General features: G+C 41.1%; 1 protein-coding gene across 2 annotated transcripts in view; it reads left to right on the forward strand.

Moving 5' to 3' along the window:
- kank1a (KN motif and ankyrin repeat domains 1a) overlaps positions 1-23,933 on the forward strand; it is a 292,375-nt gene that overhangs the window by 82,230 nt on the left and 186,212 nt on the right. For both annotated transcript variants that reach the window (XM_067983269.1, XM_067983270.1), the window contains exon 2: positions 9,589-9,753. The gene's annotated coding sequence lies outside the window, so the exon portion shown is untranslated. The remainder of the gene's footprint in view (positions 1-9,588; positions 9,754-23,933) is intronic.

A 23,933-nucleotide genomic window follows, 5' to 3' on the forward strand; every position in this document is an offset into this window, starting at 1 on the left:
CCAAGATGTTTCATAAAAATATTGACACTTCCATGGAGGCATCATTTGTTGTTCCAATTGGCGATCTTGGATGACCCATGATTTTTGAGGAATACATTTGATCTCTGTGCAGAAAATTTCAAGCTCTGATTGAAGTGTGTTAATTATTATGAATAACTGCCCTGTGCATCTGAAATTTTTGACCTAACGAATGTGGAACTTGTTGGTCTTTCAAAGAATACCACTTCTAAGCTTCACCCAATGGACGCTGGAATTATCAAGCTTTTCAAGCGTCACTGTCGGAAGTTTATGGCTAGAAAAAGACTAGCTGCTTACGAAGCCTAGACTGAATTTTCGATCGGTTTACTGGATGTCATGAATTTTATTGCTAGAAGTTGGGATTTAGTGACTCTCAGCAACATCGGTATAGTTTAGTAATGGAGAATTTGGTGGGGCTTGAAGAATTGAAGGGGACCCATGAGCTGCAGAGCATTTGGGATCGACTTCAGCAAGCAGGACTGATCCTTGCTGATCTTCAGTCTGTCTGTATTGCAGCTGATGATTCTTTGATCACGTTAATAATTCTTTGATCACTCGAACCTCCATTTGAAGCTTTGGGCCGACCCAAGTCGGAATTAAATAATGAAATTATGAGGGTAGTAAGAATTTTGAAGATGAAGTTGCTCCTGATCCCCAACTCCAGCAGCCTGTCTTACGATTCTGACATTCAATATTACATGCAGTGCTCATCTCGTGACTTGACTCAAAAAAAATTGAATAGTCTGGCAGAAATTGAAGAAGCAATTACTTGTGATACAATTTCGAAGATAAAACAGTCCAAAATAATTGTTGAAAAATAACCCTTATTACAGTGAAATTAAGAAGTACAGTATTGAATTTTTTCTTATCCTTGAAATTGTAAACATCTTACAGTTTGGAAGTGTTCAAAAGGAAAGTTGCTGTACTGTTACAGTAATTCTAATATATTCCATTAGACCAGACAAAATTATAACATTAGGCAGGCTCAATTGTATTGATCAATTTTTTTTTATAAACTTGTTCCACAGTTTAAAGCTATGATGTGGAGATGCCGGTGATGGACTGGGGTTGACAATTGTAAACAATTTTACAACACCAAGTTATAGTCCAGCAATTTTATTTTAAATTCACAAGCTTTCGGAGGCTTCCTCCTTCGTCAGGTAAATGTCGACGAAGGAGGAAGCCTCCGAAAGCTTGTGAATTTAAAATAAAATTGCTGGACTATAACTTGGTGTTGTAAAATTGTTTACAAGTTTAAAGCTATGCCATCATCTGATGGTGTCAGTTTATTTTACCATTTACTGAAGGCTAGGAGGCTGAGGGGGCTTGTGGCATATCCAATAAGCTAAATACAGTGAGGAGGGTTTCTGTTTGACCCCTGGCCTTGCTGCACTACCAGATACTGAACACATAAAACAACATTCTTAGCTCTAGGCAAGTACCGTTCTAGTCTGAGCCACAGGGGGATCATCCAGTTCATAGGAAAGTGATATGGCTAATCCCTAGTTATGAGTAAAGACAGGAGCAGCTTGGGTTTTAATGTTTTGAAAGAAGGCAACTGATAGGTGACCTTTTTAGAGGTATATATGATGGTTAACGACATAAAAAAGGTAAATCTGGAAAATTACTTCACAAATTATGATAGCAGAACAAGGGGACACAGATTCATACTAGTAAAAGGCAAATTTGAGATTGATGCCAGGAATTTTTCACAGACTGTGATCATTATGTGGAATGGACCTTTGATGAGAGTATGGAGGCAAGAACCATCTTATAATTTAAGATACTAGAGCGTGGGGATTTTAGGATCTTCATGGATGGATAAACTAAGATGGACTTCCTTGTCATTATCTTGTGATCTGATTGACAGCTTGCAGTCCAGACTTTGTGTCTCCACACATTTTTCATGGATGTTAACTGCTGATATAAATGGCGCAGATTCTGTCCTTTGTTACCATGTGGTTAACCAAGGGACCTTCACTATAAATGTATAATCAAACTGAAGATGGCTTTCAAAGTTACAAAACGTAATCAGGCCAATGGTAAGATCTTAAATATGGGATTTTAAAAAAAATCTAAGTGAAACTCCTCATCCCAGATCCACTCCCTATTTTATTTTCAAATAATGCTAATTATACAGTTGCAGAAATGCAGTGACCTGCAGTTAGTGTTCACATCAGGAAACACCCTTGTCTCCTAAAAGTGGCTGCAACTCATGTCTTGTTTTATTTCCTTTAACAGTTAGGCATGGTTTCTAACCAATCTTTTAACATTGCCTCCAAACCCAGCATGATGCTCGGGTTCAAATGCTGATGGTCAATGTATACATTTTCTGAATGTCTTCTGAAACAATTGGAAAAACATTGAAGATGACACTACATTTCCTATGTTCCTCTACAAAGCGTTGAGTACACTTCACCCCATCTGAGCTAAATACCCCCTAAAACCATGGTGGCATATCCAAAACCTACCAGATACTAAAAGTGGATCAAGAGCAGCTGTACACTGTACAGCTACCATTACTCCTAGAGTCCACCTCTAGTACTGTCCATAATCAAAACCACTCAGCAAAGCTAATTCCCTATCACAATGTATCATGTGCACTTCGCTTGCTGCGACTGTAACGTGGCAGTGTATTGTCACCAAAAAACAATTCCAAGAAGTGGTGTTCCTTATTGAGCGCCAGATGCTTAAAAATAGTCCAATTAAGTTTAAACATTTTTGTTTTTACTTCCCCTCCCTGTAGCACTATAATTTAGATCGGAAGCTCTGGGTATTTGAATCTGTTTCGTGTTATTATGTGGTGCTGCCATTCCAAGGCCAGTCACTTCAAATTCCAAGTAAGGTTAACTTGAAGGGAATTTGGTTTTGAATTGAGTTCAGTGGTGAGCGAGAGTTTGGCTGGCCCATTAGACTAAGGTCAAGTAAGAAAGAGGTTGTTAACTATTGAATAATTAGTGTGGCAGGATGGGCGAGGCCAGTATTGTGCATATCTTGCGTGAAGTGGGAGTTTCTAGGAGCCAAGAGTGTCCAGGAAAATAATGGGTGTTAGAAGTGTCTCATTCGAGCTCTGTCAATGAACTTTCGAAACTGTTTGCATTAGATTGGAGGATGAAGGGTTCTCACCTAATATTTTGCACTCCATGAAATGATTATTGCATGCAAGTTTGAAAACAAAACATCTGTTCGGCAATTTGAATAAAGTACATTAGGTCCAGGGCACTACAGTGGTGCTCGGCACTTTGCATTAATCATAAAGTGAGAGCGAATGGGTTTATGTGATAAATTGGCAATATTGCCTGTGTCTTTTGGGGGTTGTGGGCATCTGTATAACTGGATTCTGAGGTTTATAGCATGTAAACACTTGAAACCAGTGCAACCAATTTATCAAACTTAATAGTGTCTGGCTCAGGACTGAGGGGAGAAATGAGCCTTTTAGTATAGGTAAATTACAATTTAATCCAGAATCATTTTCCAAACCTAATTCGTCTTTTTGCTTCAAATTAAAATTTATACCATACCTCATTACACTGGCTTTAGTGCCAAGATATTGTAGTTAGCAGACATTGTATTTGAGGAGGAGGAATGTGAAATATTGGATGGGATAAATGTAGTGAGAGGGGAGATATTAAGGGGTTTAACATATTTGAAATAGATAAATTGCCAGGCCAGGATGAAATGTGTCTCAGGCTGTGGAAGCAAGGAGGAAATAGCAGAGGCTCTGACAATCATTTTCCAATCCTCTCTGGCTACAGGCGTGGTACTGGAGGACTGCTAACGTTGTACCATTGTTTAAAAAGGGAGAAAGGGATAGACCGAGTAATTATAGGCCAGTCAGCTTAACCTCAGTGGTGGGCAAATTGCTGGGAAAAATTCTGAGGGACAGTATTAATCGTCATTTCGCATGGATTAATCAAGGACCGTCAGCATGGATTTGTTAAGGGAAGGTCGTGTCTGACTAACTTGGTGAATTTTTTGTGGAGGTAACAAGGAGGGTCGATGAGGTAGCGAGTTTGATGTAATGTATGTGGATTTTAGCAAGGCTTTTGACAAGGTCTCACATGGCAGACTGGTCAAAAAAAGTAAAATACCATGGGATCCAAGGGAAAGTGTCAAGTTGGATCCAGAATCGGCGCAGTGGCAGGAAGCAAAGGGTAATGGTCGCGGATGTTTTTATGACTTAAGGCTGGTTCCGCAGGGCTCAGTACTAGATCCCTTGCTTTTTGTGGTGTACATATCGGTGATTTAAACTTAAATGTAGGGGGCATGATTAAGAAGTTTGCAGATGATACAAAAATTGGCTGTGGTTGATAGTAAGGAGGAAAGCTGCAGACTGCAGGAAGATATCAATGGACTGGTCAGGTGGGCAGAAAAGTGGCAAATCGAATTCAACCCAGAGAAGTGCGAGATAATGCATTTGGGGAGGGTAAACAAGACAAGGGAATACACAATAAATGGGAGGATACTGAGGTGTAGAGGAAGTGAGGGACCTTGTAGTGCATGTCCACAGATCCCTGAAGGTAGCAGCTCAGGTCGATAAGGAGTTAAGATGGCATATGGGATACTTTCCTTTATTAACTGAGGCATAGAATATAAGAGCAGGGAGGTTTTGCTGGAACTGTATAAAACACTAGTTAGGCCACAGCTAGAGTACTGTGTACAGTTCTGGTCACCACATTACAGGAAAGATGTGATTGCACTAGAGAGGGTACAGAGGAGTTTTTTTTTAAATTTGTTCATGGGATGTGGGTGTCGCTGGCAAGGCCAGCATTATTGTCTATCCCTAATTACCCTTGAGAAGGTGGTGGTGTTGGTGAACCGCTGCAGTCCATGTGGCGAAGGTTCTCCCACAGTGCAGTTAGGTAGGGAGACCCAGCGACGATGAAGGAATGGTGATATATTTCCAAGTCGGGATGGTGTGAGACTTGGAGGGGAACGTTCAGGTGCTGTTGTTCCCATGTGCCTGCTGCCCTTGTCTTTCTAGGTGGTAGAGGTCGTGGGTTTGGGAGATGCTGTCGAAGAAGCCTTGGCGAGTTGCTGCAGTGCATCCTGTAGATGGTACACACTGCAGCCACAGTGCGCCGGTGGTGAAGGAAGTGAATGTTTAGGGTGGTGGATGGGGTGTCAATCAAGCGGGCTGCTTTGTCCTGGATGGTGTCGAGCTTCTTGAGTATTGTTGGAGCTGCACTTATCCAGGCAAGTGGAGAGTATTCCATCACGCTCCTGACTTGTGCCTTGTAGATGGTGGAAAGACTTTGGGGAGTCAGGAGGTGAGTCACTCACCGCAGAATACCCAGCCTCTGACCTTTACGAGGATGTTGCCAGGACTGGAGAATTTTAGCTATGGGGAAAGATTGGATAGGCTGGGGTTGTTTCCTTTGGAACAGAGGAGGCTGAGGGGAGATTTAATTGAGGTATATAAAATTATGAGTGGCCTCGATAGGGTGGATAGGAAGGACCTATTTCTCTTAGCAGAGAGGTCAATAACCAGGGGGCATAGATTTAAAGTAATTGGTAGAAGGATTAGAGGGAAGTTGAGAATTTTTTTTCACCCAGAGGGTGATGGGGGTCTGGAACTCACTACCTGAAAGGATGGTAGAGGCAGAAACCCTCATCACATTTAAAAAGTACTTGAATGTGCACTTGGTGTGGTAACCTACAAGGCTGTTGACCAAGAGCTGGAAAGTGGAATTAGGCTGGTTAGCTCTTTTTCAGCCAGCACAGATATGATGGGCCGAATGGCCACCTTCTGTGCCGTAAATTTCTAAGATGCATTGATCTTTTGACTTTCCCATCACTAATACTCTCTTTTGCAGCTAAGATAAAGTCTCTGATACAAGCAATTCTTTCGTCCCTGAGATGGTGTTTGTTTCTCGGGTGATTTTTTTTCTTAACCAAATTTTTTGCCAGGTCCAGGAGGCATTGAAATGTTCACAATTTGTCCTGAAAGACGAGTTAGAGGAACAGCACAATCTTGGGGTTATCTGAAGCATTGACTCACATTTTTCATTGCTCATGTAACATTTGGCCTTTTTTTAGAAATGGTTGCATTTTTGAAAGATTTTAGTAGCTATGTTCCATCTGGTTTGTTTTCTTTTTAGTATTTATATTTATTTGTTGTTTATTTTTGCTCTCCTTTATGAATTTACTTTTTAACACTACCCTCTGCTGCACTATGTCATTCATGATTTTAATGTTATGCTTTGTTTTAATGGCCTCTACTTTGTGCCTTTATTTGATTTAGCCTAATTTTTCAATTTGTTCTCAGCTTCTCGGCGTGCTGGCAAGGCTGCATTTATTGTCTATCCCCAGTTGCCCTGAGAGAGTGATGGGCCTTCTCTTTGAACCACTGTATTCTTTATGGTGTTGGGTAGGGAATTCTATGATATTGATATTGATCGAGTGATGAACATATACTGCTGTTCCTTCATCAAGATGGTATGTGACTTGGAGATGATGGTGTTCCCATGATATGGCTCTTGTCCTTAGTAGATGGTCGATGGTAGAGGTCGTAAGGGAGGAAGGAACTGTTGATGCAGCTCATCAAGGTCACTTCGAGTCTACAGCACAGAAATGGGCCATTTGGCCCAACTGCTCTGTGCCAGTGTTCGTGCTCCACACAATCTAACCCTATCAGCATAACCTTCTATTCCTTTCTCCCTTGTGTGCTTATCTAGCTTCCCCTTAAATGCATCTATGCTAGTTGCCTCAACTATTCCTTGTGGTAGTGCATTCCACATTCTTACCACACTTTGGGTAAAGAAGTTCCTCCTGAATTCCCTTTTGGATTTATTAGTGACTATTTTATATTTATGATCTCTAGTTTTGGGACTCCCCCACAAGTAGAAACATTTGCTTTGTCTACCCTGTCAAAACTTTTCATTATTTTAAAGACCTCTATCAGGTCACCCCTTAGCCTTCTCGTTTCTAGAGAAAAGAGCCCCAGCCTATTCAGCCTTTCCTGATAAGTATATCCTCTCAGTTCTGGAATCATCCTCGTGAATCCTTTTTGTACTTTCTCCAATGCCTCTAATATCCTTTTCTTTACTATGGGGACCAGAACTGCTCACAGTACTTCAAGTGTGGCCTATCCAAGATTCTATACAAGTTTAACATATCTTCTCTGCTTTTCAATTCTATCCCCCTAGAACTGAACCTCAGTGCTTAGTTTGCCTTTTTTATGGCCTTATTAACCTACATCGCTACTTTTAGTGATTATGTATATCTGTACCTCGAGATCCCTTTGGTCCTCTACCCCGTTTAGACTCTTGTTAACCAAGCAGTATGTGCCTCCTTATTCTTCCTAGTAAAATGCACCACCCCACACTTAACTATATTGAAGTTCATTTGCCAATTACACATCCATTATGTAAGTTTATTAGTATCATCTTGCATTTTGACACATTTGTCCTTTTTGTGTTAACTACACCCCCCAATTTGGTGTCGTCCTCAAATTTTGAAATTGTACTTCCGATTCCCAAATCCAAATCGTTGAAATTTGTGAACAGCGGTCCTAGTACCGATCCCTATGGAACACCACTTCCCCTTCCCACCTTTTGCCAGTGTGAGGAGCTACCCTTAACCCCTACTCTATCTGTTTTGTAGGCAGCTTGCTATCTATTCTTCTACCTGTCCCCTGACTCCACATGCTCTGACCGTAGTCATGAGTCTACTATGTGGTACCTTTATTGAAGGTCTTTTGAAAATATTACATCTACTGCATTATCCTTGCCTATCCTTTCTGTTATTACTTCAAAGAATTCAATAAGGTTGGTCAAGCATGGCTTTTTCTTCTGCGTTGCTGCCGTGCAAACTGTAGATCGTACGTTCTGCGGCCACAGTGCATCAGTAATGGAGTCCATTATTCCCTTGCTGCTTTTGTTCTAAAACTTCTGATAGACCTTTTCCATTTGGTCTATATTTTCTTCAGTTTAGTATTACAAAGTTTCCCATGTATTGATCTATTCAAATTGGCTTGGCTCAGTCCATCACTTGAGCGTAATGGTTATTTTACGGGACTACCAATCCGGAGGCCTGGACTAATAATGTAGAGAATATGAGCTCAAATCCCACTATGGCAGTTTGAGAATTTGAATTCAGTTTTAAAAAAATCTGGAAATCTAAAACTGTTATCTGTAAATGTGACCATGAAGCTGTGGGATTATTGTAAAAACCAAACTAGTTCATTAATGTCCTTCCTTTAGGGAAGGATGCCTGCCGTCCTTAACCGTCTGGCCTATATGTGACTCCAGTCCCACACTAAAGTGGTTGACTCTTAACAGCCCTCTGAAATGGCATAGCAAGCCACTAGTGTTTCAAGAAGAAGGCCCTCCAGTAACTTCTCAGCGCAACCAGGGATGGGCATTAAATGCCAGTCTTGCCAGTGACACACATATGCCAAGTATGAATAATAAAAGTGTAAAAATCTTTGTTTCCCCTCCCCCCACCACCACCAAGTTACATGTAGATGAAATGGAACTGCAATAAAGTAGATAGATTAAGAATCAGTTTATTTGAACATACGAAGAGTTCTGGGGTAGAGGAAGGCATAAAGCAGTTTCACTGTTGAAAATGGATAAGAGCATCCACCTTTTGGCCTTGTGCACCATACACTCTTTACTGGGAGCTAAACCAAACCAATAGAGCAGTTTTCATCTATGCTAAGAATGCTGGGTTACAAACTGACATAGTCTGAACTCTAATATTGAGTAGAGGAGAAAAAAAGTGGTGCAGAAATATATTTTAAAAAAAATACTTGGAGCCCTCAAGACCTGGCATCTAAAGTTAATAACATCAAATTGATTCTGAAAATTTTAACTTCAAGTTAGCAGAAGCCACCTTCGAGAAGGGTAGCTTTCTGACTCTATCATTGTAGCACTCAACAAAATATACTTGCAACCCGGGTGAGAATGAGCATAGCTTGTACATTGATGGTAAACTGGTGGTTGAACCTGGTATTTGATCTCATGGTACCATAGAAATTTTGTGTGCAGCTACTAGGTGATTCCTTTTTTAATGTGCCTTTTGAAAGTAAAGTTATAAGTTGAAGAAATGTATAGAATTGATTTTTATACCAGTCCACTCACTTTCTGTAATGACAAGACCAAAACTCTTTACCGGAGAAAAGGTTTGGAAAAGCAAACATTTCACCTTTTCAGCTAATCTAGTGGTGTGTTATAATCTGGACGATAGCATCATTTCAGATTTGTGTAAAACAAATCTTGATTAGATGGGTTCACATTTTTGTTTTTGTATTTGAGTAATCAACATTTTGGTAAGACTTTGGACCCCTCCTCAATTCTCCCAAAAAAGATAAACTAGCAAGGGTGTGTGTGTGTAACCACCTTGGGCCACATATCAAGCCGGATTAGTTTGTGATCTGGGCACTTTGCCACCCTTTCCAAACTCGCGCACGTACTTGTACGTGTAGACTGATTGAAGCCTTTGGCACTTTTTTGTCATCGTCATCACCAACATTTAATCTGTAGGGCTGAAAGAATTTTTGTGACTGCGGATTCTGTTAGGGTCTCATAACCTCTAACAAAATTTTCTTTTTCTTATTTTTTAAAGGCATTTGGGAGCTTTAAAATATCTAAGTTTGTTTGTACTTATTGGAAAAGACAAGATTTCGATGTAGTAGAGGTTTCAAAACCATTTGGGGCCCTCCTGTGGAAAGATCTGCAGCGAAACAAAATATTTGTGGAGCAGATCCTTGTGGGCTGAAACAGCTGTGAGGTAAGTTCCAAATCTTTCATATTTGTTATATTAATAGTAAGACTTATTTTGAACCTATAATTTTACATTTTTGTTGACAAAAGATTGAAAGTGTTCAGAAAGTGCCCAAAATTATTGAACAATATAAACGTCCACTCTCCATTTTGTCTTTTTGTCAGTTGATATCTGAAACTGTATGCAATTGGTTGCTCTTGAGGTAACTTCATTGCTTAAAAAAAATTATTAGAGGAAGATGCAAAGTATTGTGCAACTTCAAAAAAAAAGGAATATATTGAAGACTAAGTATTCAGGTATGAGTGAATACTACCAATTTGAGGTGTTCTGATGGGCAAGCTCCAGGCATTGTCACTTTGTGAATTGTGCAGAGGAGGTTTTGCAGCTGTTTGACACTGTCAAAAGTCTGACTTGGAAAATGAGTATATGCTGTTTTTTTAAAGCAGAAATCTTGAATTATTGATGACCTATGTGCAAGTTGTTGTGCACTTCAATTCCTCAAGGTTCACAGGCTGCGTCTGGTTTAATTATTCATGGTTTTGTTTTATGCATTGTATGTGCATTATATTAGCTGTTGACAGATATTCCAGTGTCTAGTCTTTATCATTTTGGCATTGGTATAAAATGATCAGAGAAACTCAAATGGTACTGTTTTTAATTTCTTAACAGTATATTAAATGTTTTATGATAGCAAGAACAGATGGTTTAAAATTGAAGGTGTTTCTGAATCCTTTGTGTGATGTTCAGGATAGTATTGTGGCTCTTAGTGCCACTTAATGATTTATTTTTAAAAAAAATCATTATTGGGGTGTGGGTGTAACTGGAAAGGCCAGCATTTATTGCCAGTCCCTAATTGCCCCAAAGTGATGATGGGCCTTTATGGTTGCTTATTTTCTAAAATGTCTGTTTTCAATAGTTTTTTTTCCATTTCCACCTATTTCTTTATTTTAAATTGGATAATGTTGCTATTTCATATTGTAATTTTAATCCATTTTTTTCTGTGCTTGCAGTTAATAAAAAAAAATCAAGGGTGCAATTTGTTTAAACCTCTGCGACTTGGCTTTGAATCTAGGCCTGATGGGATAAAATTCTCTTCTTCTTTGACAGGTGTAAGGATCCTACATGAAATAAATTTGGGCACTCTCAGAACAAGCTCATATACAAACTACCTATAATCTGGGACAGTCTTGTGCAAAGAGAATATGAGAATAACTGGGAAATATAGGGCAATTGTGAGAATTCGGAGATGAAGGTTCTTGGCAGAGTAGATGGACCTTTCCTTTGGTCTGTATCTTCCTGACCTGGCATACTTGATGCAGACTTTGGGTAGAAAAATGTTCCATTTTCCAGCTTTAGTATCCCTTGTTTCAATTAGCACAAACGCTCACTAATATAAAGTACTCACAGGTGTAAAAGACAACCTTGATATTTGCCCTATCAAGTTTATTGGTACAATTAAATTTAGCTGTTCTGTATTGGTTTTGTACAGTGCCACTTGTTGGGGATACCTAAAATTTGCTCATATTTGTGAGTGTTTCCAGAATTTGATCCAGACTTGATCATTTTGATCACTGTTGGCATAGTCGCAGGAGGCTACTTACCAACTACATAGGAGGTAAAGAAAATTGATGAGTAGTAGGCATAATGGGCTAAAATGAGACCCAGCAATGCATGAGTTCAGATCAACCTGACTTATTAAAGGGAGAAAAGTGCATCAGGAGCAGTGGTGAAACCAAGGCCAAATTAGTGCCAGAATAAATATATGTTTGGTGGGATCATATGGATCTCAATGAACAAAACGCATGCTCTGTCACAGGAAACGGATCTTGGGCAGATGAGATAAAACCAAATGACTAACACGGTGCCATGCACAGCCAGGGTAAGCAACCATTCAGCATTTTGTTCAGATGTGCTGCTTGCTTGTCTTTGACTTAATGGTGAGATACAGTGCTGCATCTTGACAACGTTACACCTCCATGATCCACTTAAGATTATTTTCTGATGGAAAGAGTTGTCATTGTGCCTACAATTAGCTGTAACCACTTGTGCTGCCTTCGTAGCAGTTGCTGTATTGCCACCGTTGTTACCAGTGTTCCTTGGTTTGTTTTCTTTCTATTTTTTTTATTCGTTCATGGGATGTGGGTGTTGCTGGCAAGGCCAGCATTTATTGCCCAGGTGGTGAGCCGCCACCTTGAACCGATGCACACGGACTGCAGCGGTTCAAGGTGGCAGCTCACCACCTGGGCAATAAATGCTGGCCTTGCCAGCGACACCCACATCCCATGAACGAATAAAAAAAAATAGAAAGATAAAACAAACCAAGGAACACTGGTAACAACGGTGGCAATACAGCAACTGCTATGAAGGCAGCACAAGTGGTTACAGCTAATTGTAGGCACAATGACAACTCTTTCCATCAGAAAATAATCTTAAGGTTCTCCCAAGGTGCTGTTAGGTAGGGAGTTCCAGCGATGATGAAGGAACGGCGATATATTTCCAAGTCGGGATGATGTGTGATTTGGAGGGGAATGTGCAGATGATGATGTTCCCATGTGCCTGCTGCCCTTGTCCTTCTCGGTGGTAGAGGTTTGGGAGGTGATGTCGGAGAAGCTGTAGTGCATCCTGTAGATGGTACACACTGCAGCCGTGGTGCGTCAGTGGTGAAGGGAGTGAATGTTTAGGGTGGTGGATGGGGAGCCAATCAAAGCGGGCTGCTTTGTCCTGGATGGTGTCGAGCTTCTTGAGTGTTGTTGGAGCTGCACTTATCCAGACAAGTGGAGAGTATTCCATCACACTCCTGACTTGTGCCTTGTAGATGGTGGTAAGACTTTGGGGAGTCAGGAGGTGAATCACTCGCCACAGAATACCCAGCCTCTGACCTGCTCTTGTAGCCACAGTATTTATATGGCTGATCCAGTTAAGTTTCTGGTCAATGGTGACCCCCAGGATGTTGATGGTGGGGGATTCGGCGATGGTAATGTCGTTGAATGTTAAAGGGAGATGGTTAGACTCTCTCTTGTTGATGACAAATGTAAGGAATCTTACAACACCAGGTTATAGTCCAACTGTTTTATTTGAAAATCACAAGCTATCGGAGGCTTTCTCCTTCATCAGGTGAGCGAGTTGTTGGAGATGGTCAGTGCGTGGCACGTGTCTGGCGCGAATGTTACTTGCCACTTGTCAGCCCAAGCCTGGATGTTGTCCAGGTCTTGCTGCATGTGGCACTGACTGCTTCATTACCTTTTACCTTTCTGCTTATCTTTTACTGTGTAAAACAATTTTGTGAGACTAAAGCATCAAGTACTACATAAATGTGAAATACGATTTTTGATATTAATCAGATAGTAATGTTTTTTTAAAAGTTACAGTAAAATGAAACATCCTAATTACACGGCAGTGCTCTGGACCAAAAATCATCTTCAATTTAAACAAAAAAGGTGTGTGTGTGTGTGTGTGTTCGCTTTTAACGGTTAAGGGTTTGTTTTACAACATCCAGATTGCTTAACAGTTGCATATTTTGATAATCTCAGAACTTTTATTGGTAATATGCTGAAAGTTGGATTCGGAATACGGTGATTTTATAAATGTTCTATTTAAAGCCTCATTCCCAACTTGATATCATTCAATTAAAACCCTTTCAGCTTGCAGATATTATTTGGTGATTACAGAAGTAATTGGTTTATGCTCCGATTATGTGTATCTGGGTGCAAATGCGGAGGAAACCCCAGGCCAATATGCTTTGTTCTTTAACTACATCTAAAACATATGGGATTTTTTTTTTTAGAAGCATAACATTGACTTTAAGCCATGTAAAGGGGTTGGGCCCCAAATTTGATCTCTCATCTCTGCTGAGTTAGTCGATCTCAGCTGGGTCTGCAGTGGGTGCAGCAGTTGACCTCAATACCTCTGGGATAGGGAGGGGGGGAAATCTACCAGGAGTATGACGTTTGCTGGTTACCCAGTGATCGCTGTGGAAGGAGCATGTATGTGGACATTGCATTGTTTTATCTGTAGTTTCTAATCCCTCCGCCACCTCCATGGTTAGAGCTTGCCAATACAATCTACGCTTATTCATGCTGAATGCCTCTTATGCAAGATACAGGAGGGCTGCAGTGGCTTGTTGTTGAAGTGAATAGCGAGTTCGGGGGAAGCAGGAAAAAACTTGTTTAAGCAGACTTATATATGGGAATTCTGCTTAAGGGACTTTGCCAAACAAAAAACAAATAACATCACATTTGTTAATCAAATTTCTATTTGAGACAGATATGCTACACACCATGTTTATGTTCTCTTTAAAAACATAAGAATAGGAGCAGGAGTAGGCCATGTGGCCCCTCGAGCCTGCTCCACCATTCAATAAGATCATGGCCGATCTAACTCAACACCACTTTCCCGCCCTATCTCCGTATCCCTTGATTCCCTTAGTGTCCAAAAATCTGTTGATCTCAGTCTTGAATATAGTCAACGACTGAGCATCCACAGCCCTATGGGGTAGTGAATCCAAAGATTCACAACCCTCTGAGTGAAGAAATTTTTCCTCATCTCTACTAAATGGCTATGACCCCTAGTACTAGATTCTGCAGCCAGGGGAAACAGCTTCTCAGCATCCACCCTATCAAGCCCTCTAAGAATTTTATACGTTTCAATGTGATCACCTCTCATTCTTCTAAACTCCAGGGAATATAGGCCCATTCTAATTAATCTCTCCTCATAGGACAATCCTCTCATCCCAGGAATCAGATCACCTTTATTACACCTCCTCTAAGGCAAGTATATCCTTCCTTAGGTAAAGAGACCAAAACTGTACACAGTACTCCAGGTGTGGTCTCATCAGAGTCCTAGAGAATTGCAGCAAGATCTCCTTACTGTTATGCTCCAAACCCCTTGCGATAAAGGTTAACACACCATGAGCCGCCTTAATTGCTTGCTGTATCTGTATGTTAACTTCCTGTGATTCATGTAAAAGGACACCCAAATCCCTCTGAAGACCAATATTTCTTAGTCTCTTATCTTTTTAAAAAATATCCTGCTTTTCTATTCTTCTTATCAAAGTGGATAATTTCACATTTCCCCACATTATACTCCATCTGCCCAATCACATCATCTGTCTATAATCCCTTTGCAGACTCTGTGTCCTCCTCACAGCTTACTCTCCCACCTAGTTTTATATTGTCAGCAAACTTGGATATATTACATTCGGTCCCCTCATCTAAGTCATTGATAATATATTGTAAACAGCTGAGGCCCACTGATCCTTGTGGCACCCCACTAGTTACAACCTGCCAACCCAAAAATGACCCGTTTATTCCTACTGTCTTCTGTCCGTTAACCAAGCCTCAATCCATGCTAATATGTTACCCCCAATCCAACGAGCTGTAATCTTGTGTAACAACCTCTTGTGTGGCACCTTATCAAATGCCTTTTGAAAATCCAAATATACTACATCCACTGGTTCCCCTTTATCTACCCTGCTAGTTACACCCCCAAAAAAACTCTTATAGATTTGTTAAACACGATTTCCCTTTTCATAAAACCGCAATTACTCTGCCTAATCATATTATGATTTTCTAAGTGTCCTGTTGCTGCATCTTTACTAATAGATTCTAGCATTTTCCCTACTACTGATGTCAGGCTAACTGGCCTATTTTCTCTCTTCCCTCTTTCCTTGATGAGCAGGGTTACATTTGCTGCTTTCCAATCCATGGGGACTGTTCTAGAATCAAGGGAATTCTGGTAAATCAAAACCAATGCATGCACCATCTCTGCAACCACCTCTTTTAAAAGCCATGCAAGGTTTTTCAGATAGTGTTTGAGGGATGAGAATCCAGGAATTGAATATTACAAGATTTTTTAAGTTAGAAGTTTTCCCTTCTGCAGGGTAGAAATTGTTTACTATTTTAATTAAGTTGGTAACCCGTTAATAATTTTTGTTAAATGGTCTTTGCTAAGAAACTGGGTCTTTTGTATTTTAATTGACTCATTTAATTTTAGTTAATCAATATAAAATGACTAATTATGAATCTCATTCTGAATTTGAAGTGAATAACTCAGTGCAGTTTCCTAAAAAGACACATAGATGGTGCTAGTGCAGACATTTTTAACCAGCAGAAGTAGTGTCACTGCGCATCTTTGGTGGTGATCTTGCTGCTTTTAACACAGCATCATATGTTCAACATTAACCGTGCAGTGAATTATTTTTATTCATGTTCAGGACTGCCAAAAATGAGATAACTGTTATTAAATGAAAGGAGGGATTCATGATGAAGGCAAGTTTGCCAGCACACACTCTTGGAAGAAATGACAGTACTTACATCTCCACCTCATGGAGGCGCTGAAGTTCTTCATTTAGTTTTAAGATCTTCCTGCCTTTATAATTTTTTTATGTCTTTTATATTTTAAGAAAATGCTTTATGCTTTTTGTGTACAAGAATAGCTTTTACATCAGACTGAATTTTTCAGGTATTTAATTTTTTTTAGCAATCACTTCCACTACCATTGTAATCATTGCTCTAAGATATCTGTGGGCATGATCCATTAACTCGTACAACTCCTTTTTTCTTTCTCTTACTTCCCTCTTCAACCCCACCCCCTTCCCAAAAGACCTGTTTGGTTTGCAACTGAAAGTGCGTCAATAAACAGCCATCTGTGGCTGTTTATTGAGCTTCATTTTTGTGATTGAGAATAAAATTTGTTTCTGGACAAATAGCCATGTGAAACAAAAGTTATAGAAACATTCATGTTTGTGGGGCCCCCCTAAATGGAGGGAATTTAAAATTTCTGTTTCAATCATGAGACAGTGATGCCGTCATTTTTTTCCCAGCCTGAAATAAAAACGATATACCTGCAGCAGAATTTTCATACACTATATTTATTTAACAATGATGTGGGAAATGTGGCATGGTAACCCATTTAATTGTCTTCAGAGTGAAGCCAGATAGCTCACAACCAACCTGCCTGATATTTGTATCTGTAACTGTTTTGAAACCAAATTGTCGTGTATCTTTATTATAACTTGGGCTATTACTATACTATTAAAAGGACAGAACAGTTTTTTTCAGTACTGTTATTGAGTGAGCTGCCTCTATCCAGAGGTGATTGAAAATCCACTTAGCCGAAGAGTTGAATTACCAGTGGTCGTAAACTGTAGATTTGATGCCTGGATGTTCTGTTCTCAAATCGTAAAAATGCCTGCAAAATATACCACTTTCTAACTGACTTCCTACGCATTCCAACTTCACTTCGAACAATTTGCGGGGAATCAACAGTATTATTGATAAATCTTGATTTCATTCAGGTAGTACTTACTGTTCAACTTGCCATTCTTGTACATGGCAACCGTCCGCATTTGACCGGGGCAATCAATGTTTTGGGGTCACTGTTACGCATCCATGTTTCTCGATGACAATTGTGCTACTCTTGGGCTCCTGCCTCGGTGTAGCTTTGAGGCGTCTATTTGTTGTTACTGCTACTACTATATTGATGGTATCATTTGCAGGATCAGGAGATTCCCCCTACAGTGTGCAGCAGCTTGAAAATTTGCACAGCTGCAACAGCAGGCAGGAGGAGCCTGGAGCAGCATTAAGGAGAGAAACCTAGAGTGGCATTTAGGAGTGGGGAGAGGAAAGGCTGAGAGGAGTGTTGTGGCAGGAGAGAAGAAAGCCCAAAAACAACACCAAAGTGAAAGGGGAGAGAAGGCAGCTCAAAATTTACAGTTGGAGGGAACCTGAGGACGGTAGTTGGGGGAGAGGAAAGGCTGGGGTACTTGGAAGTTGGAGAGAGCGCCTGAGAGCAGTGCTGAAGAGGGGTGGGGACATGATCAATGTCGGGAAGGTAGATGACGTGAACTGGGAACTTTGGTGAGTGCTAGTGTGAGTTGGAAGAGGAGCGAGAAAGGTGCTAGTGTGAATTGAGGGAAGAAAAGAGGGAGAAGAGTGCAAGCATATGCTGGTGAGGTTGGAAGGGCAGAGTGCCTCTGAACTGGGGGGTGGGAGGGAAAGTGCTGCTATGAACTGCAGGGGTTGGTGAGTAAGAGTATATATGAATGAGGGAGGAAGTTAGAGGGTGATAGTGTTTCTGAATTGGGGGCAAAGAGTTGGAGAGAGGGTGTTTGTGAAGGGGAGTGACTTGATGTCACTTTAGGAGAAAAATCCAAATGTCACTTGTTTTTCCTTTTTTTGATTTAAAAATCTATCAATTATTAAACAAAAAATGTACCATTTTTAACAATTAAATTTTTTTTCCCAGGACCCCACTAGAAATGTACCACCAGTTGATATGGGGACAGTATTTGGAAGGAGTGTATACAATTCTGCAGCTGTGTTCAGTAAGACTGGATTGAAATCCCCTATTTGCTAATTGATTTTTTTAAAAAGAAACTTAACTAATGCTCTTTTCTCCTGATAATAACAGATTATCTACTGTTACTGGGAGAAAGAAGTTTTGAAATAGAAAGAAACATAATGCTCTCCCAAATGGTAAATTAAGTGGTTTTACAAAAAACTGAGGAAATGTTACTTTTTTTAAGATTTAAAAAAAAATGCTATGTCCACGTTTATTGTCGAATTCAAAATACTGGACAGCAAAAATTAAATCAAAACTTTCTGGAGGGAGGGCTGACGTTTCCCAGATCCCCCTAGAAAATAAACGTCGTAGCCTCAGTGCTTGTATCGCTCTTGCAGCTTTTGTGCTTCTGTTTCATCTCTTTCTACCCCCTGCTCCTCCATTACAAGGGAATACCCACAACTAAAGTTACAAGCCTGTGTCCAATTGCAGTTTCAGGGTAATTGCTTCTTTCGACCTGTCATAGGCTTATATTCAACCATTTAGGAGGTGTCAGCTTTTTTTTGATGCTGCAGGTCAGTTTTCATTAGCTTTCTAGGCTGGCATGTATGTGCACTATTAATGATAAGTAATATTTTTTAAAACTATATTAAAAATAGCGGTTAATTTCATAATCCTGTGAGAAACTGAAGCTTTAGTCTTGGTTTAGTTTATGCCTGAATTGAAATGTACTTACTTTCCCTTCAGTTTAATGTCTTTTTTTAAAAAAAAAACTACCAGAATTTTAAAGTGGTTGAGGCAGGAAGTAATTAAAGTGCTGTTTTCAAAGGCAAATTCCTGTCAAGGTCAACATGCTTTATGTAAGATTTCAATGGAGATACAAGAGAAAATTGGATCTAAAAAAAATAACTTCCTAAGGACCACAGGAAGAAAAGCTAATTGGAACTTCAAGAATGTGAATTGTTCTGAAGTCCATAAGTGAAAGGTGTGACAATGAAGTGCAGCTTGCTAGTTTTCAGTTGGTGATTTCAGAATTTTGGAGCAAGGTATGTGGTTGTCTTTTGTCCTTTCAGCATGGAAAGCATTTGCTGCCTGCACCTGCTTAATCAGGATTTAAGCCACCCCACCACCACACTAACAAAGATGTCTTGCGTTTGAACTACATGACATGGACAAAGACAGAATACAATAGTAGTTTTATAGTGCATTGACCTCACTGTGTGGCAGCTGGAGTGACAGACCCATTATAGCAAGGACAAGTTTCAAAGATGTTTACTAAATTCAAAATTGGGCAGATCTGGTGTGTGTGTGGTAAAATTTATAAATGTTTTTCCAGAGGGTAACATACAATTTCAATGTTTTATATATTTTGTATTACAGGTGCCAGCAAGTGTGCTTGGCATCATTAGCAAATCCTGATGTAACATCTGTTGCAGTCTAGCTTCTATTGCTCCTCATTCAGCGTTATAAAAGATATGCTTGCCTAGTTTTATTTACATTCTGCATTTTTTACTTCATTCCTGCCCTCTTTCCATAATTTGCTTGTGACCTAATTTGAGGTATAAATAAGGTCGTTAAGTTCACAAGTAGCTTCGGGCCAAAAACCCACAGGTGGACAAATTCCTGAATTGGTGCTGGAATACTTGACAACTGACCTCAGAGGACATTCCGGGGTTGGGCGAAAGTTTCTTCTCTTACATAGCAATGGTGGGCACCCATGCCTCCAGTGGCATATCTTGGGCATCGGCCTTTTTCTCGGTTAGTGGATGAGGGCATCCCAGTAGACACTGTCAACTCAGATTTTCAGAAAGACTTTGATAAGGCACAACAGGTTACAAGACAGAATCTTGTGGAATCAGAGGGAAGTTGTTGCAATGGATTAAGAATTGGCTACATTCCTGTGGACAGAAAGTTGTATTAATAAGACTATTCAATTTAAACCAAGCACACCATTTTGTCCTTTTACAAGACCATGGTTAGACCGCACTTGGAATACTGCACCCAGTTTTGGTAGCCGCATATGGTGGATGTCAGAGGCTATGGAAAAGGTTCAAAGGAATGACCAGAATGATTCCCAACTTAATAAAAACCGTAGTTACTCAAAGCTGGGTCTATTCACTTTAGAGATGTGTAGGCTTGGGGGTGATTTGATAGAGGTATATAAAATAGTTGAGGGATTGGACCGTGTTCCTATTGAGAGATTGTTAATCTCCTAGATTGGGGAAGACCAGGGGTCATGCGTAAGAGTTACGCAAGGCTAGGGCTACATTAGATGTTACACAGTGGTTCTTTTCCCAGAGGATAGTAGACCTTTGGAACAAGTTACTGCACAAAGCAGCAACTTGAGTGCTGACTCTCCCAAACCTTCAAAAGAGAGCAAGGCCAGTTGCTGGCTGGTGCAGAGTCACATCTTATAAAAGGTAGGTGAAATATCAAATATCAAGCATGGTCAATGTGGTCTCCTGGTTTAGTTTTCGTCTGCCTAAGGGACTCAGGGAAATTTTCCAGACTTCTTTTTCTCCCGAATTGGCTGTGGGTTTTAATCTTTTTTGCCTCTCCCAGGATATCACGTGGGTGGGAGGCGTCTAGTCATGATGCTTACATGTCACGACTGTGTGGAGAAAGCTTGATGGACACTGTCTTTACCTACCTGTCATTTTTGTATGTTCATAAGACCACAATGCACCATAATGTGTCTGGTCCCCTAGGAAATTGGAAGGCCATGCCCCTGCCGCCCCCTTTATAAGGGGATCATCCTCAAATTAAAGAAATCTCCTGACATCTGGAGTCCCTGACCCTCCCCCACTGCTAGTATTGTAGGTAATGGGTGTAGGCTTGACCCTTTATAAGTCCCCATGGAATCCCTGACATTAGGACAGGACCTAGACTAATTTCTAATCCTTCTGGCTCGCTCCCTTCGCCATTCGCTCACAGTGGCTGTAGTGTGTACCATCCACAAGATGCTCTGCAGCAACTCGCCAAGGCTTCTTCAACAGCACCTCCCAAACCCACGACCTCTGCCACCTGGAAGGACAAGAGCAGCAGGCACATGGGAACAACACCACCTGCACGTTCCCCTCCAAGTCACACACAGTTCCGACTTGGAAATATATCGCCATTCCTTCATCGTTGTTGGGTCAAAATCCTGGAACTCCCTTCCTAACAGCACTTTGGGAGAATCTTCACCACAAGGACTACAGCGGTTCAAGAAGGTGGCTCACCACCACCTTCTCGAGGGCAATTAGGGATGGGCAATAAATGCCGGCCTCGCCAGCGACGCCCACATCCCATGAACAAATTTTTTTTTTTTTTTTTAAAAGTCCCACCAGAATTGTGGTGGGTGGTCGCTGGAAGCGCTGAGGATTTTCAGCCCAACTTGAGTTCTTTATGCAGCATGTTATTTATGGCTTGGGGAGCAAGACAGTGGCCTGTACTCTGGCCAGAGTCAGATATCTTGAATGGAAGAGGGAAGTCGCAAAGGGAAGACAATCGGGGTTCCTCTTTATTTAATCTCCACTGTCTGTTCTTACCAGTCAATCTCTTATGGTGTTGCATAATGGGGCAGGCACGAACTAATGTAGTCTACAGGTAAAGCAGGGTTGGAAGTGAGGGAATAATTTGTGCAAGGCACGCAGACGTAATTAAGTGCCCATTTTAAAGTCATACATTCTACCTTTTTTAAAAATCAATTTTCATTATAAAGTCCCGTGTCCATATTTTATAATGGAAATTGCCTATGTAAACACTAATTATACCTTCTCACCAGTGGTGACGCTGCCATCATCCTCCTCCAAAGCCTCTTCTCCATTGTCCAGCTCGACCAGATTGTCCTTGTTTGGTTTCACTCTTACCTATCCGACGGTAGCCAAAGCATCTGTACCAATAGTTTCTCTTCCCACCCCACCTTGCTACCTGGGGGCTTCCCCAAGGATCCATCCTTGACCCCTGCTCTTTCTCATCCATGTTGCCTTGTGGAGACATTATCCATAGACCTGGGATCAGCGCATATGCTGATGACACCAGTTTTACCTCTCTCTGCCTCTGCTCTGACTGCTTGCCAGCATCTAGTTTTGGATGAACAGAATTCTTTGAGCTGAAGATCCTCCCACAAATTCTGTACCTTTTGCACTGACTCCATAACCTCTCTATAGACTTCATTCCCTTCTATAGCCACTGCCTCAAGTTGAACCATAGTGTTCGCAACCTCAGTGTCCTATCTGACCCCAAGCAGAACTTCCAATCTCCTGTCATCTCTATCACAAAGACTGCCTACTTCCACCTCTAAAACCCCATACCTTGACCCATCTAGTATTGAAACCCACATCTATGCCTTGCTCACCTCCAGGCTCAATTTTTCCAATGGCCTCCAATCCTTCACCCTCTGTGAACTTCAGTTCATCCAAAACTCTACTTCCTGTATCCTATCCTGCACCAAGTCTCACTCACCTATTGCCCCGTCATCGCTGGCCTATATTGACTTTGGTCCTGGTCCCCAAATACCTCAAATTTAAAATTCTCAACCCTGTATTTAATTTCCTATCTCCCTAACTTCCACTAGCACTACTCTATCCTCCCGCAAAATCTTTGTTCCTCTGGCAAGCCTTTTGTGCATCCTGCTCTCACTTCACCTCACTGTTGGCAGCTGTGCCTTCGGCACCTAGGCTCCATGCTCTGGAATTCCCTCCCTAAACCCCCTGTCTCTCCACCTCCGTCACCTCCTTTAATACCCTTCTTAAAAACCCACCTCTTTGACCAAGCTTCTGGTCACCCAAGATCCTTCTTTGGCTCAGCATAGTTTTAATAGTAGCAATGGGAAAAAGTTGACAGGAAGTGAGTGCAAATACAAGATTTTTAAATATATTAGTGGTCAATCTACTGGAGCATTGCACACTAACTCAGAGGATATGGTCTCTTTCTTACCTATCTTTGCCCTCATGTTCGTTCTCTTTTTTCTGTTCAATCTTTTTCTTTCAGGTGGGAGGTGGTGGATTGTGTGGTGTGACTGGGAAAGGAGCCACCATGTCATTAGCATTTGGGACTGGTATTGATAGGGAAAATGTAGCTTCCAATGGCTCTCCACCCATTCCTTCCCTCAATTACCCCCGCTTCCCCCAACTCCGTATTCCCATCATTTCCCCTGTCCTTTCATCTTCCTACTACCAGTTCCCTTTCCTACCCATCTCCTCGTTCCTTTTGATCTACCTAGTGAATCCATTGCTTTCCTGTCAGTCACATCACTGTTAACTCTCCATCCACTCGCCCCTCACATTGTTATTTGCTCCACCCAAGGGTAGATAATGGTTGACAGACAGGACAGAGAGTAGGAATAAACGGGTCTTTTTCCGGGTGGCAGGCAGTGACTAGTGGGGTACCGCAGGGATCAGTGCTTGGGCCCCAGCTATTCACACTATATATCAATGATTTGGATGAGGGAACTAAATGTAACATTTCCAAGTTTGCAGACGACAAAGCTGGGGTGGAATGTGAGCTGTGAGGAGGATGCAAAGAGGCTCCAATGTGATTTAGACAAGTTGGGTGAGTGGGCAAGAACATGGTAGATGCAGTATAACGTGGATAAATGTGAGGTTATCCACTTTGGTTGTAAAAACAGAAAGGCAGATTATTATCGGAATGGTGATCGATTGGTTAAAGGGGAGGTGCAACGAGACCTGGGTGTCCTTGTACACCGGTCGCTGAAAGCGAGCATTCAGGTGCAGCAAGCAGTTAGGAAGGCGAATGGTATGTTGGCCTTCATTGCAAGAGGATTTGAATACAGGAGCAGGGATGTCTTACTGCAGTTTTACAGGGCCTTGGTGAGACCACATCTGGAGTATTGTGTGCAGTTTTGATCTCCTTATCTGAGGGAGGATGTCCTTGCCATGGAGGGAGTGCAACGAAGGTTTACC

This window comes from Heptranchias perlo, chromosome 4, assembly GCF_035084215.1.
Source record: "Heptranchias perlo isolate sHepPer1 chromosome 4, sHepPer1.hap1, whole genome shotgun sequence".
NCBI classification, from domain to species: domain Eukaryota; kingdom Metazoa; phylum Chordata; class Chondrichthyes; order Hexanchiformes; family Hexanchidae; genus Heptranchias; species Heptranchias perlo.